The sequence below is a fragment of the Lissotriton helveticus genome, chromosome 10 (genome assembly GCF_964261635.1).
Source record: "Lissotriton helveticus chromosome 10, aLisHel1.1, whole genome shotgun sequence".
NCBI classification, from domain to species: Eukaryota; Metazoa; Chordata; class Amphibia; order Caudata; family Salamandridae; genus Lissotriton; species Lissotriton helveticus.
In genome coordinates, this window is record NC_136071.1 from 607,648,519 (window position 1) to 607,664,488 (window position 15,970).

The window sequence follows — 15,970 nt, forward strand, 5'->3', positions numbered from 1 at the left end:
GTCCCAGTTCAAGGAATCAAAGGCCTTCTCAATGTTTACAGCGATGACAAGGGCTTTCATGTGTTCTGTTGGGGAAGTGTGCATGATGTGTATTATTTGACAGACATTGTCCGTAGTACTTCAGGTAGGGATGAATCCTGATTGATCTTTATAAAGAATATGGCTTATTACATCACAATGTATTACATCGCTTGCTTTTATAACGTGGTCGTTACAATGACCGAGTTGTTAGTACGCGATGTATTTACATCGCAAGTCTTTACAACGACTTGTACTTGGGGGCGCGCCGGATTTAGGAATAGTATTAATTCCTATTCCTATTCCAGTTTGCGCAACAGTAGGGAATGTGCTGGAATTCATTTCCAATACCTCAGCACCCCCTAGTGCAAGTCGTTGTAATGACTTGCGATGTAAATGCATCGCGTACTAACAACGCAGTCGTTGTAATGACCGCGTTGTAATAGTAGTGCAATGTAATGACAGCTTTGTAAATTCTGTTTCCCCTTCATAGATGAGGATATGTATGTGGGGGAAAAGTCTACCTTTCAGAACTTTGCTCAGCATTTTATAGTCAACATTCATGATGAACAGAGACCTATAGGAGGTGACCATCTTCCTATGATTATCCTTCTTAAGGAGGGGGACCAGCAGAACTTCATGAAGCGTCAAAGAGAGGGAGCTAGCATCCCTGGCAATGTTAAACAGTTTAGTCAGAACAAGGGCAAGAGAATCAATATATGTTGAGTGAAATTCTATGGGTAGTCCATCTGTGCCACAGATCTTTCCTCTGGCCAGAGAGCAGATGGCACCTCGTACCTCCTGGACCAGCATCTCACCCCCAGAAAGGCTGCCTCAGTGACCGGGAGTTTGTGCATCTCCGCCATGATGATATAACCATGCATCGGCTTGATGTGAGCCCTGTTTAGCTGGACATAAATCTGGAGTAATACTCTGCAAAAACCCGATTGGTTTCAGACTTTAGTTGGATGTGTGTAGTTGTAGGATCTGGAAGGTTTGCCAATCAAGGTTGGCCAGCCAAGCTTACAGCCTCCCAGTCCTAAAATGCTTGTCATGTGCTCTAGTGATATATGCTCTATAATCATAGGTTCGAAGGCATTTCATCAATCTCAGGAGTTTTTCCCATTCTCTGTGCAGACGATCAGGGAAAACAGGGCTACCGGAGTGGGGTAGTGCCAGGTCTGATGCCTGATCTCCATGTACAGCTGGGCTTGGATCCTAACCATATTGGCTATGCAGTGGCCTCTAATAACCAATGTGAGACCCTTCCACTCCGCAAGGGGGGGGGCATGCCCTCGTTTTCTTTGAAGTAATTGCGAATCACATCTCCCAAATCCGAATGGAATGTGGGATTATCCTGAGCAGGAACGGCCGGTCTCCAGGACAGTATGAGTAGTTGGTATGGCCCAAGGCATAAACCAGTAGGTGTGAATTATGAACTGAGGGGTTTTTTGCAAGATATTCAGTTCAGATGACACTACTATGTAACAAGGTAGAGCATAGGAATGTACCCGGTGGAATAAATACGAATAAGTGGTGCCCTAAGGTTTATGTGCTTTCCAAGTGTCAACAAGGCTTCAATTCGATATCCAAGTACAAAAGAGCTGAGCGTTCTTGTGAATTGGAGAGGGGGGGAGAGCAACGTGAGACCTATAGAAGATGACATCAGTAATACATTAGCAGGCAGCTACGGCAGAGGTATGAGCAAGTAGAGGCCAGCTCTATGGTTGACATAGTTTTAAAGTATTTTTGAAATGACAGGATTGCGTGTTGCACAGACTATTAATTTTACTCTTTACATGCTGTTTTAAATTTACCTCTGGCGCTTGACTCCCAAACTCTCCAACTTCAGTCAAAGTCAAAAAGCTTTATTTCGATAAAAATTCGTTATCATAAAAGCGAGACAATAATAATAATTTTTACAATTTACATTATTACATTTTCTTAAAAGAAGAAGAATTCTATATTCCTGGCCCGATTGAGAGAAAAGGGTTTGCTCAGTAACACATAGCCAGTTAATAACAAGAATTTAAGACATTAGTAGAATAAATATTCTTTAAAAAAGAATTAAACAGAGTGTTTTAGCTTTCTGGCTCGAATAGCCCAAGCCCAGAATAAAAATTTGGCTAGGGCACACACATAGGGTACATAGCTATCCGAAACAAGTATCCTAATTGCCACAACATGACTCCTGGTTCCCAGCTGACGGCATAGGTTCTTCAACCACACCCTTCTTGGATTAGCGTATTCCTTACAGACAAATAAGAAATGGGCTAATGTCTCTGGATGAGCTAGGCATGATGGACATAAATCAGTTTTGCCTATACAAGATTTCCATGTTTTGGTAAAGGTATTCAGTGGCAAAGTACCCGTTCTAAATCTAAAATACAGAGACCGGGCAAAAGGTTTCCCGATTATGTCCAAGTAGGGTTCTCGCCTGGGACAATGTTTAAACATCAAAAAATCCTCTGTAAGCCTACCAAGGGACGTGCTGGAGTGTCTTTGGGAGCAAATCCAATCCCAATAGAGCTTTTTGAGTGTTTGTTTTGGGGGTGAGCTTCTGCTTAGCCAAGAATCAAGTAGGCCCAAGTTGGACAATAGAATTTTCATATCTTTTAACCATTTGATTCTGGCCCAGTTTGGTGATGCCATTATTTCTTCAAGACCTCTGGCGTAGCCACTAAGTTCTTCTACCCGCCAAATACGGGCCCACAACAGAAGAGGGCGGAATTTCGCAATTTCGCCGATCTGGGTGCAGCCAAGGTCCATAAATAAAGGTAAAAGTGGGGTACTTTGGGGGAGGGACATTATTTGTCTACAGAAATTATTCTCAGATCTTTGCAGAGCTTCAGTAGATGCAGAGCCCCAGAGTTCAGCTCCATAAAGGGCAGAGCTGACACCTTTGGCAGCGTAGATCTCGAGGACTGTTCCTATTGGTTTAAATGAACTGGAACGTTGCTCCCTCAAGAGGGCACCTGTGATCCTTTTATGGCTCAGCAACATCTTGTCTAGATGGGGCGTCCAATCCATTTTGTCTGAAAGGCGTATCCCTAGGTAATCAAGTACCTTTACCCTTTCCAAGGGCTCAGTATTTAGGATAGGGGGACGCACCTGTTGTTTAGGGGGATTGAGGACCAGGTACTTTGTTTTATTGGTATTAATTACCAGGCCCCGATCAGTACAAAAGGATTGGAAATTGTCCAGGAGTTTCTGTAGTCCCATAGGAGTTTTGGAGATTAAGAGCGTATCATCCGCGAAGAGGAGGGTCGGTATGCGTTCACCAGCCAGGGATGGTTCGTCAGATGGAAATTTAAGTAGATGCTCAACCACTCCATTGATATACAAAGAAAAAAGGGTGGGAGCCAGAACACATCCCTGGCGGACCCCTCTCTCGACCGGAATACAGCCCGTTTTCTCCCCTCCAGAACCCCACCTAATTTGGGCAAAGCTGTCCTGATGGAGCCTGACCAGTAAGGATAATAAATACTGTGGCAGCCCCATGTTAGCCAGAACCTTCCATAATGAGTCCCTAGGGACAAGGTCAAAGGCAGTCTTTAAATCGATAAATGCGAGATAAAGACTGCCCTTGCCTATCACTACCACCTTCCAATATATCATCATAAGCCTAAATGCTTGCTCTATCGTTCCAGTACCTACTCTAAAACCGGCCTAGAAATCGGTAAGAATTTTGTTTTCTTCTACCCAGTTGAGTATCCTGAGTAAAAGAACTTTACCGACAACTTTTTGGCTGACATCTAGCAAGCTAATCGGCCTATAGTTGGATGGATCATCCCTTGGGCCTTTCTTGTGAATGGGGACCACCTCCGCCCCCTTCCATGATGAAGGAATGGGGGCGCCCCTACAAATAGCAACAAGGAGGGAATGGATAAGTTTGCCCCATTTAACACTATCAGATTTTAGCAGGTCCCCGGGAATACCATCTGGTCCAGCAGCTTTTTGTGGAATGATAGAGTTTATAGCATATTCCACTTCCTTTAACGTAAAGTCAAGGTCGCTAGAGAGAGGCATATAGTTAATATGAGGAGAGGATTGAACAAACCCTCTCTCATTGGGACCATTGTGACAGGAATAAAGTTTGGAGAAATGGGCCTCCCATACCTGTCCCGAAATGTTGCAAGTTATAAGTTCACTGTCTGGTCTATTTCGTGCCCTTATAGTGTCCCAGAAACATTTGGAATCTTTTTTCATACTTGCTTCCTTGAGGATTAGCCAGTAGGCATCATCCCACTCCCTTTTGGCTAGCTGGAGGGCCTTTTTATGTTCTCTTCTGGCAGTTTGAATTAATGTGGGGGACTTCCCTTTGACTGCCTCTATTAGGCGGGATTTGGCCTTTCTGCATGTAGCCGAATACCAATCGTGCTTGCCTTTGGGTTTAGATAGAAGTTTCTGTTTCCCTGGAAACAATTGTACCCAAAAGAGGTCCCCTATGGTTTTTATGGCAGCTTCAAAAATAGTAGTGGCCTTAACTGCAGATTTAATTAAATCAATAGAGACAATTTCGGCTTGAGTGCCTTTGACCACTTCATCTACGGTGGATAATTTGTCGGTATTACACATAATCTTGCTCCACTTTAGTCGCCTGCCACAAGAGGAAACAGTAATCCCCTGTGGGCAGCTTAGTGGGACTGGCAACGTTTTGGTGGGCCAAGGGTTTTTTAAGGATAAGGAGAGTGAATTATGGTCACTCTCTATGGTAGTAATAACAACCATGTCGATAACAAAACTCCAGAGACCCCTGTCCAACAGGATGTAGTCAATCCGTGTAGAGTGACCAACTCTGTTGAATGTGGGAGCACCCAGCAGATCAGATCGAGTACGGCCATTGGCTGCTCTTAAACCAAACTCTAGTGTGAGTGCATTTAAATGGATTGCACTGCGAGTCCAGCGCTTGATGGATGGGATAGAGAGGGTGGGGATACCCCATCTACCATCCTCTTCTCCCAAGTCAGGTATTCCTTCTAGGGGGAGTGGCTCGTATGTGCAGTTGAAGTCCCCTGCTACTAAAATATGACCAAGTCCACTCTGCTCCCCTAGTTGGGCCTCAAGCTCCATTATTGTAGGTGAAATACGCCCATTTGTTGTTCCTCTGATGTAAACATTATAGAGGTCAACAGTTATTCCTCCCTGTAAGCCCAGTAGGGAAATACCAAGGATATCAGGTGTTCCTGCCTTCTTCATAGTTAACCTGCAGTTGAGCAGGATGCTTATCCAAATAATAAGCCCCCCCGATGGCCGCCCCTTCCCTGCCTTGGGTTTCACTGCAGGTGTAAAAAAAAGTAACAAACCCAACCCGGTGCAGTGGTTCAGTAGCCCATGTCTCTTGGAATATACAAATTTTATGAGCATCAACCAGGGCATTCCACTCCGGGAGACCTAATTTCCTAGAGATCCCAGCAAGATTCCAACTAAGAATTTTTAACTCGCCATATGGTGGGTCACCTTCTGGGATCGCAGCAATTTGGGGGTTAGATGAATCTACACTGCCCCTAATTGATGTAGGTGGTGACACCTCTGAGTATATGAGGGGAGATGTATCCAATACTACATCCTTCGTAGTGTTATTACTGTGAGGGAAATTAGTATCTAGGCCTCCCTTGAGGGTAAGTCAATCAACCTCATCTAGTACACAGTACCTATTTGGATGGGCAAACTGTGAATAAGAGGGGTTAGAGGACGAAAACGGGTCCTGGCATGGCTGCTGCCATTGATTGTTGGCTGAGAGTGATGGCTGAGGGAGTTGTTGCCACTGCTGGGCAGGTTGAAAAAAGGGTGGTAAGGGATGAAAAGGTTGTTGCCACTGGAGGCCAGCATGGTGCGGAAACAAAGATGGAAAATTAGGCGGCTGCTGCCAGTGGTTGGGGGCATATTGTGGGGGATGTGCAGGCCCTTGATTGCTTGGAATAATTGGCCGATGGAAGTTGGATCTTGACGAGTTGGGGAGGAAGTAAGACAAGGGGAGTGGTTTGATTTGGGTGGCAGGGCCACTGTTAGGTGAATTACAGATGAAACTCGCTGCCCCTACATCCCTAAAATTAACAGTAATTACATCCCCTGATATTGTTTTCTTACTCCTACCCACCCAGTCCCCTCTACGCACAGCAAGGATTTCCCCGCTCATACTATTGGGTAGGGGTCTGTGTAGTTGGAGCCACTGGGCACATTTGTTTCTTAACTCTACATAAGTTTCTTTTGCTCCTTCCTTCAGTGGGGGAACAGCAGTCAACACAACCACAAAAGGAGAAACTTCTGGTGGCAGGCTAATGGATTTGTAGCGAGCCTGCTTAGGCTTAGGGGCTTCAGAGTTATTTGTAGAGTGAGAAACTGGGGTGTTCGTGGGTTTTCCTTTAGGGTCCTTCGCTTGGGAGGTGGTAGATTTAGTACCGGCGGCTGGTTGTTGCAAGGACGAGGCATCACTCACCGCTTTTGGGGTAGGGATGAGTGGGGGTTGAACAAAATTGTTTCCTGGATTGGGCAAGTGTGATGCAGGTGGTTCCTTGGTAGATGGGGGTATTTTCGCCTTATCGGTTGTATTCTTGGTGGCCTTAGCTGGAGATTGAGGATTAGGGGGTGGTTCTCTATGCCCTTGCTGCTGGACAGACCCAGGCTCGTTGATCTTGTTGGGCCATTTGTATTAATAAGCGACGTTAGTCTGTCGAGTTTAGAAATCAAGGGTTTTATTTGGGCTGCTATTGTGGCCTCAAGATCCTGCTTGAGGTCTGTGACCATATTTTCGACCCAACAAGGAATACCAGACGCGAAGTGTGGAGTAGGTGATACCAGATTGTGGTTCCTGGCTTTAGCTTTAGGCTTCTCCTTGGGTTTAGACTTGGGCACTGCATTTATAGGCATAGTAATAACCTTACCCCCGGAGTCACTAGGCACGAAAGGGGTCGACTTAGCAGTTAGCCCATCCAGGCCCGGCTCCGTCTCTCTAGGTGTCTGGCAGGCTTCTAGATCTGGGGTCGCCTCCAGATCCACAAAGGACGGATCCGAGTCCGAACGAGTAACTGACAAGTCAACAGCGCTCGGTACTGTAGCAGTGCCTATGGTAGATGAGGGCAAGGGCAAGGAGCGATTGTTCAAGGCTCGCTGAGAAGGTGAGTTTGCATTTGCAATGGAGCCCAGAGAGGAGCGCTTGGCATTCATAAGGTCCAAGGAAACTCTTTTCTCCAGCAGTACAATGCTCTTGTCAATTGTCTCGTTTACCCGTGAGATGAAGAGGTCAATGGGACCAGTCACTTGTGCTACCTCTGTAGCTTTTTTAGTACAGCTTCTAGTTTTGTGTCGCATAATTGATGTTGGTAGGACGGTATCAGGTGTTAAATAGATATAGCCTCAAAAAAGGAATAAGCGAGAAATCGGCCTACCAGAATGGTGGTTTCAGGGCGATGTACAGGGGTTCAGGGCCTGGCCGTCCTCTGCCGTCCTTGAACGGCCTTAAACGGCCCGCTCTTTGCCCGGTCTTCGCCCCGGCCGTTGCCCCGCGCGCGTCCCGCGTGCGCGTTGCTCTAAGCGATGTTATAGGAAGAGCAAGTGAAGGGGGCGGGAAGAGGACCAGCTGCGGCCGATCAGCGCCGCGCTGCACGCTGGTCCTCGCAGTCCCGCCTCAAGCAGTAGGGTTGGTGGCAACTCGCTGGTATCGCGTTGGTGCTCCTATGCACTAACAGGTATCCTGGGGCAAATCAAGCAGCAAAAGTCTTTGCCTTCGAGCGGCTCCCGCGAAGCGGGGGCCGCGAGGCGTGGCGCTGGAAACAAGCTGGAAACAAGCAGGAGAAGGCTTAAAGGCAGGCAGCACTCTCAGCGTTCCAGAGGCAAAACCCAAGCTGCTCACACACCGCAAGAGCTTTATCGGTGGAGGGGGCGGGAAGAGGACCAGCTGCGGCCGATCAGCGCCGCGCTGCACGCTGGTCCTCGCAGTCCCGCCTCAAGCAGTAGGGTTGGTGGCAACTCGCTGGTATCGCGTTGGTGCTCCTATGCACTAACAGGTATCCTGGGGCAAATCAAGCAGCAAAAGTCTTTGCCTTCGAGCGGCTCCCGCGAAGCGGGGGCCGCGAGGCGTGGCGCTGGAAACAAGCTGGAAACAAGCAGGAGAAGGCTTAAAGGCAGGCAGCACTCTCAGCGTTCCAGAGGCAAAACCCCTTCAGTCCATGCCCTGGTCTGCTGCGGCTGTTTGTGCCGATTGAGTGGAGGACGGGATCTAGCCTCAGCACACACTCCTGTTCACAGAGGTTGGCAGACCAGCCTTTGCGGCTCTCTGGCTATTTAGTCGCATGCTGCAGTGGACACTCAGCATTAGAAGGCAGCTATGGCCGAGGCATGCGCAAGTAGTACCAAGCTCTATGGTTGACATAGTTTTCAAGTCTTTTCAAATGACAGGATTGCATGTTGCACAGACTTTTAATTTTACACTTTACATGCTGTTTTACATTTACCTTTGATGCTTGACTCCCAAACTCCCCAACTTCAGTCCATGCCCTGGTCCGTCACAGCTGTTTGTGCTGATTGAGTGGAGGGCAGGACCTAGCCTCAGCACACACTTCCGGTCATGGAAGTTGGCAGACCAGCCTTTGTGGCTCTTTGCCTATTTATTCGCATGCTGCAGTGGAAGTGTGCAGCGGGCGTGCCGCAGACCCAGTGCTGGCGCACCAAAGGCAAGCCCATTCGCGCCCTTCTGCACACGGATCCTCACAACGCCAGCCATTATGCCAGTTTCAATCCAGATGAGTCTGGTAGTTTTAGATCTATGTATTCTAAGAAAGCCTTACTATGTCTTAGACCCACAGGTAATCTCTGCCTGGGCGCTCTCTTTGATCCTCACTTGATTTCAGCTAAAAAACACTGACCCATTGTTCCATTGTGGTTCACAGTCTTCCGCTATCTCTAGCGAGACATTGGAGTTTAATACAAAGAACTCCAGATCAAAGGCTGAATAAAATTTGCTGCGTACTCCTTAACACTAGATCTCTTACTAAAAATGCCATACCATTTCATGACTTCTTGGAGGGGCATGTAATCGATTTAGCCTTTGTCACTGAAACCCGGACCGATTCCTCCTCCGAACCGGATCTTCTAGGGGCTCTTCCTGAGGGTTACAAAATCTACAGGAAAGACAGAGTAGGGAAAAGGGGAGGAGGTATAGCGCTAATAGCCAGAAATGGTTTTAATATATATAAAAAATAATCTTAGTTTATAGAGACCGAGGCAGCTATTTTTAAAATTGGGCTTGATAGCCAGAACACTTTTAACGGAACATTAATCTAGCGCCCACCAGCAGTCAAATCTAGCTTTCTAAACTCTATAGGTCAGCGTCTGGAAATTAAGGCAACACCATCCAACTTCTCTATTTTGGGTGATTTCAACTTCCACCTTGAAAATACTGCTGACAGGGATACCAAAGCCCTTATCGACCACATGGCCAGTGCATGACTCAATCAGTTAGTCAAGGAGGCCACACACTTGGCCGGGCATTGGTTGGACAGGATCTTTTTGGACCACCCCAATCTAGTATGGAATTACAGGATTGCCACTTGTCTGGTCTGACCACAAGGCATTCATGTTTGAAATCACCATGCCACCCAAAAGGCCTACGAATTTATCTAAGACAGTTTTCAGCTTTCAACCTTGGAACAAGGTAAAGGAAGAAGAGCTAAACAAGGTGATTACCTGTTCCTTTCAGCCTGCCCCTGCAGATTTGGATGAGGTAGCGAGGATCTAAGCCTCCAGTATTGTCTCCGCAGGTCAGCAGCTGGCTTCTCCGACTGTGCAGAGATCAGCCAGGCAATTTCCCTCAGAAACTTGGTTCAATGAGTCGCTGATAGCACAAAAACAAGTATGCAGAAGACTAGAAAGGAAATGGAGGCTAGAGAATGATGTTCAGACCAAATCAGACTACAGATTAGCCATCCAAACATATAAAAATCTTATTCTGAAGGCAAAATCAGACTACTTCAAAGAAAAAATAGAAGCAGCCAACAGCTGCCCATGAAGGCTATTTACCACTGTTAAAAAACTTTCCAAGCTCCCTGAATTACAGGATCATAAAAGTAGCCAACCATTTTGCAATAAACTAGCAGATTCCTTCCAACAAAAAGTTAAACAAGTCTTCAATGCTTTTGTACCCAAATCGAACCAATCTGTATTGCCCCACAAGAACCCGGGTGATAGTCCTGTATCTCACTCAAATGCTGATAGCTCCTCCACCTCTATATTCTCAGCCTATCCGCTAATCATGCCTGACCAGATTACTAAACTAATTTCTTTAGTAAAATCTGGATCTCCTCTCGACCTATGCCCCCCGAAAATTCTTCACTTAGTCCCCGAGATCATAGCTTCTGTACTTGGGCCTACTTTCAATATCATGATCTCCTCAGGGCAATTCCCCACGGAATGGAAAAAAGCCTCTATTTTGCCACTTTTGAAGAAACCCAATCTGGATCCTAAGGACCCCTCCAGCTACAGACCCATATCCAGGCTGCCGTTCCCAGCGAAGATCATAAAAGGGTTTCTAAATGAGGAGTGGAGGGTGATATCTTGGACCACTCTCAATATGATTTCTGGGCCCATCACAGCACTGAATTAGCTCTAATTACTGTCATGGAAGAGCTTAGGCAAACTCTCAACAAAGGGGGGAACTCCGCCCTTATCCTGTTAGATCTCTCAGCGGCATTTGACACAGCCAACCATAATGTGTTGGTTGAGCGCCTTGCCTCGCTGAGAATCATGGATAAAGCGATCCTCCTTGTTAGTTCCTTTCTGACTAATAGATCACAATTGGTGGCACATGATGCATTTGTTTCCACAGCTTTTTCACTCCCTGGTGGAGTCCCACAGGGCTCATCGTTGAGCCCCACCCTTTTTAACTTGTATGTCACTCCCCTGGCCAAGCTAATAAGAAACGACGGCTTTACGCTGGTATCTTACGTGGATGACACGCAGTTAATCGTGTCCATTAACAGCTCGACCGCTGATATGCAACCCGATTTAAAGACTGCATGAGACACATGGAAAAGTGGATGCAAGATAACTGTTTAAAGCTCAACTCTTCAAAAACGGAAGTCATGCTCTTTGGCAACACGTCAGTAATCTGGTCAGACAGCTGGGGGCCGAATCATATGAGTCCTCCCCCAACATCCGCAAACAAAGTAAAAAATCTTGAAGTTCTCTTCACACCAACCTGTCTTTTGAAACCTAGATCAATCACACTACAGCAGCTTGCTTTTTCATTCTCAAAATCTTGAAAAAAGTACTTCAGTTCATTCCATTTGAGCTATGAAAAACAATAGTCACAGCGCTAATTGCATCCAGGCTGGACTATTGCAATGCCCATTTCACCAGTGCGAGTAAGCGCAGCATACATAAACTCCGGATCAGTGGCATAACGAAATTTGAGGGGCCCCCCTGCAAGGTGCATGGGGGGGCCCCCGCTCTGGGTTTTATCTGGAGCTCTCGGATGAGAGTATTGTACTGAGAAGGCCCCCTGCAGCTTAGGACTCCCGCCCCTGCATGTGTTGAGGGGGCCTATATTACGCCACTGCTCCAGATGCTTCAGAACGCTGCAGATGGAGTCCTGTTTGGGCTCATTCACTATGACTCGGCCTCTAAGGCTCGCACAGAGTACACTGGTTGCCCATCAGCAAACGTATTCATTTCAAAGCGTTATGTATTGCTTTTAAGGCCAGACATTGCCTTGGTCCTTGGCAACAGTTGCAATTTTTCAAACCCAACATCCCAGCTAAATTACTTAGCTCATCAGACAGCTTCAATCTGATCATCCCCAAGACAAACAAAATAAATGGGAGGAAAACGCTTTGCTTACACCATGGCCAAACTCTGGAACTCCCTGCCTATTTCTCTAAAAAAGAATCCAATTTGTTCAAATTCAGGAAGCACTTAAAACCTGGCTCTACTAGCGCGCCTTTACAGCACTACCTCTGCTTACATGCCCATTTTAAGCGCCTAGACACCTCCGGGTACATGTAATGCTATACAAATTCTTCATTTCATTTCATTTCAAGTCTCTTTCCACTAATAGCGGGAATTGTAATACCTTAGTGACATGTGGTGCGATGGGGGATAAAAACAGGGTTGATCCATGTTTGAGGCATATACATTAATGAATACAACATCTTCCCATCTAGTTTGCCCCCAGCGCTAGATAGAGCCCTTCCTGGTCAACTATCTCCACCTGGGAGAGAAAAGGCATTCCAGGTAACACCCATATTAGTACCCCCCCTAAAAAAGAGGATTAGGCGTTGGCATATAGCCTTCCCCGCCAATGTTTCTGTAATGCTTGGCTTTCTGCCCTAGTGACGTAGATCTCTTGGAGAAATGCAACCTGAACCCTTCATTGCTTGAGGTACATTTTAAGTCTATAGCGCATAGACAGCGAACTGAGGCCACAGAAATTCCAAGTGAGTACTTTGGTGTTAGAGGTTACACCAGTCATGGGGAAAGACTCAAATCTCGGGTCCGGAAGGACCAGCTGTTTCGGCCCGGCACACCCAGCCACAACCGACACACCATAAAGACAATAAATGCCCCAGTGGTAGCACTATTAAACAACCCAAGAAAATGGGTAAAGAACAATAGAACTCTTCAATAACCCCTCCCCCACCAGGCCAGTCACACCCCATCCAAATTTCGTGGACTCATAACGAATTCTCACCACTGGTGGAGTGGTCTCAGGGCAAACATGCCAAGTCAATGACTGGGGGGGGAAGAAAGCACCCAACAGAGACATCAAGCTCTTTCTTCCCATAATATCAATCAACTTTAGCAAGTTTTTAGTCAGTTGCCTGGCCATCAATAACAATAAGAAAAAAGAGCAGTTTAAATAGCTAGCAGGTACCACAGGGACACTAGGATGCAGGGCTAACCTCAGATATCTTCAGCAGTGCCAGAGGTGACTTGAGGAAGCACAAACCTGGAATCACAGCCTGGGACAGTCTCAGAACCTCAGCCAGAGTCCTCAGTAAAGGCAACTCCAGTGCCTCTTCCCCCAGCAGAGCATTCCAGCAGAGCCGCCATGGCAAGACTAAGGGTTGTTTGTGCTTTGCAGACGCAAGAGGGGCTGCCTGACTCACCAGTCGGGAATGTTTGTCATAGGCGTCAAGCCAATTCCAGGCCTCAGTGGGAGTGTCAAAAAATTTAGATTGGCCCTCCAATTAAACCTTTAGTCTAGCATGGGACAATAGAGCATAAGGGTTAGATAGTTCTCATAGCCACTTCTATATGGCAAGGAAACTTGCTCTTTGTCATAGCACTGCTTTGGCACAGTCCAGGGAATATGGAGACTTTCAAATTTTCCACCTGGAAGAGGCCCGCAGTGCTGGCCTGCCAAAGCAGGAAGTCCCAATCACGAAAATGCTGGCCATAGTGGATCACCCATTGGTGGTCTGCAAGTGGGAAATCTGTGCCTTAGTTCAAGTGAATACAATTTCGAGAGGCCCTCTAGGGCAACCACCTCCTGCAGTCAGTCCTCAAGGACTGTAATCATTAATGCGCTCTCTATGTTCTTTGTAAGCTTAACTTCCTGGCCCTCGATTCTGGCTGCAAGAGTTTTTACCAGTCCCACCATGCCAGTGAGTTGAGCTGTCTGATACTTTGCAGTAGGCTTCAGTACAGCCAAAGTGGTGTTAACCGTGTGGTCTTGTTCAGCTATTTTGCAGTGGTCCTCTGTTATGACAGAACCACCAGCGAGTCTATTTTAGATTTCTGGGCTTCTCTTGTGGAGCTCATGGCCACAAGAATGACATCAACCTTGCCACGCCTCAAGAGCGCCACCTTCTAGGAGCCTCGTGCCCCACTGTGCCTCCCTGGCCGTCTCTGATTCCAAACAGGGCTGTGCTGCGCCAACATTTCCTGGAAGCGACGAAGGAGGGAGGGTCCAGTCCATGCAGTGTCTCTATTGTCTGTGGGCCCACGGCGAGCTGCTTAGGAAGTCTCAGACCACCGGCAAGGTACAATTCAGGAGCGGCCGCCATGTTTTCCACTTGAGGTTCTGTGATTCTCGATCCGGACTCCATTTTGTTTGAGTTGTTCTTGACGCCATTTTGTGTTGCCCTCACGTAGGCCTATGGAGGTAACCGAACGAACAAAGTTGCATGGGCTTCGTTGTTCATGTACGTATTAACTAGGCCTTTTCTGACTTGTGAGTGAGCTGCAGGGCGCTGACCCCGTCACCTGAAACTGACCTTTTGCGAAGCCAATTTCCCTGGCTGATCGTTGCCTGAGATTGCCAATCAATGTTCAGGATATCGTTAACTTTAGTGCTCTTGTACATATCTTATCCTATTCAGCATCTGAATTGTTTCTTTTCTTATGTCTTTTCAATACATGGGTATTGCTTTCAATTATGGGTTTGTCCGGCTTGTGGAAATTGAATTTGGGACATTCCTAATAATTAACTTGTGGGTTGGTACAATGTAAAGTGAGCTTTTTATGATGTGATAATGTGTGGGAAAATGTATTTCATTCGTCAGTATTTGTCGCAGTGGGTGTGCATTTGTAATGAGCAAAATATGTATAAAAAGAGATATCTTGCTCTACGAAAATTGAGCAGTTTCCTGAGTTGTACACCGTGTTGTATTGCTGGGATTACTGTTACTAGCTGCAGCTAATAAATTTGATCTCTGACGCCATCCAGAAGTATTCCGTGTCTCTGTATACCAAGACAGGAGAACCCGAAGACTTTGGGCGTGTCCCACCCGGTTCTTCAGTTGGCGCCCAATGGTGGGGCGACTTCAGCGGTACCGGTCCAAGCCCGAGGATCGTGAGGAGCCACGTGAGAAAATTCTGGAGGAAGGCCAACCACTTCATCGACCCCTGTATGTCGACGTGGACCGAAGGTTTTTGCTGCGAGGCTTCCCGCTTTCCGACGGCTACGAAGGACTGCTGCCCTGCCTGTCGCCCTGTCTTGGACCCTTGATTGATCCTTTGTAAAGCGAGACGATAGACGGTCTTCTGGTGGCGTCGCAGAAACTTTGGTTAAGTACAAGTGGGTCGCTCCCACGACCTTTGTTTTGGTTCTTGGTTTTGATTTGGTTATTGCAATAGTCGAAGCCGAGGGGCTTGTATATTTACGAGTGTATCGATAGTTGATAACCCCTTGAAGTTTGAAGCTAGACTAGTGAGCTATAAGATGCCTGGTCTAGCAGATTTGGGAAATGGTTTAGTTGTGGTTGCAACAGGGATTCCCGATTGGAGGATTTGTGTCCGATACCTCCGGTTGGAACTCCGACTTATGAGCTCTATTCAAAACACGGAGTGGGTCCTATTACTTATAATGAAGTATGGGTTCGCTATACAAAGAAAGATGGTGTTTTACGATGGCCCAACATTGTAGTTTTGAATTAAATATTTTAGATAATTTGGAAGTTGCGCTATTTAGGAAGAAAGCCCGGCCGGCAATGTTTGACGTAAGGAAGCCAAACAGCGAGAAATTAAGCAAGCAAAGAGAGATAGGAAAGATAAGAATATGTCAGTACTACAAGCTGCTAGGCAGTTTAAAATAGATGAAGAAGATCGAGTGAGTGAAGTCTCAGATAGACAACGTTGCATGGCCATTGATAAATGTTATCCGGCCTTGCCGCCTTCCCTTTCCAAAGTGACTGAAGACCTTGAAAAAGATCCTTTGATCTCTCATTTACTGAGATTACCACCCCCTTATGTGCAGGGTGCTACTGCACCTCCATTACCCCCGGTTGTTGCACCCCTTGTTGTTCAGCCTCTTGCTGTGGTTCAGCCACCCGTTGCACAGATGGTTCTCCCTCCTACGGTGCAGCCCCCTCTAGGGCCACCAGCTTTGTCACCAACTTTGCCTCAAACTCCTTTGCCTTCCACTCCTGTATCTCCGATTTCTGTTACTTTTGTCCCTACGCCTCTTTTCCCTCAAAACACTCTTTCTCCTGTCCTTATGTCTGCTTCTTCTCCT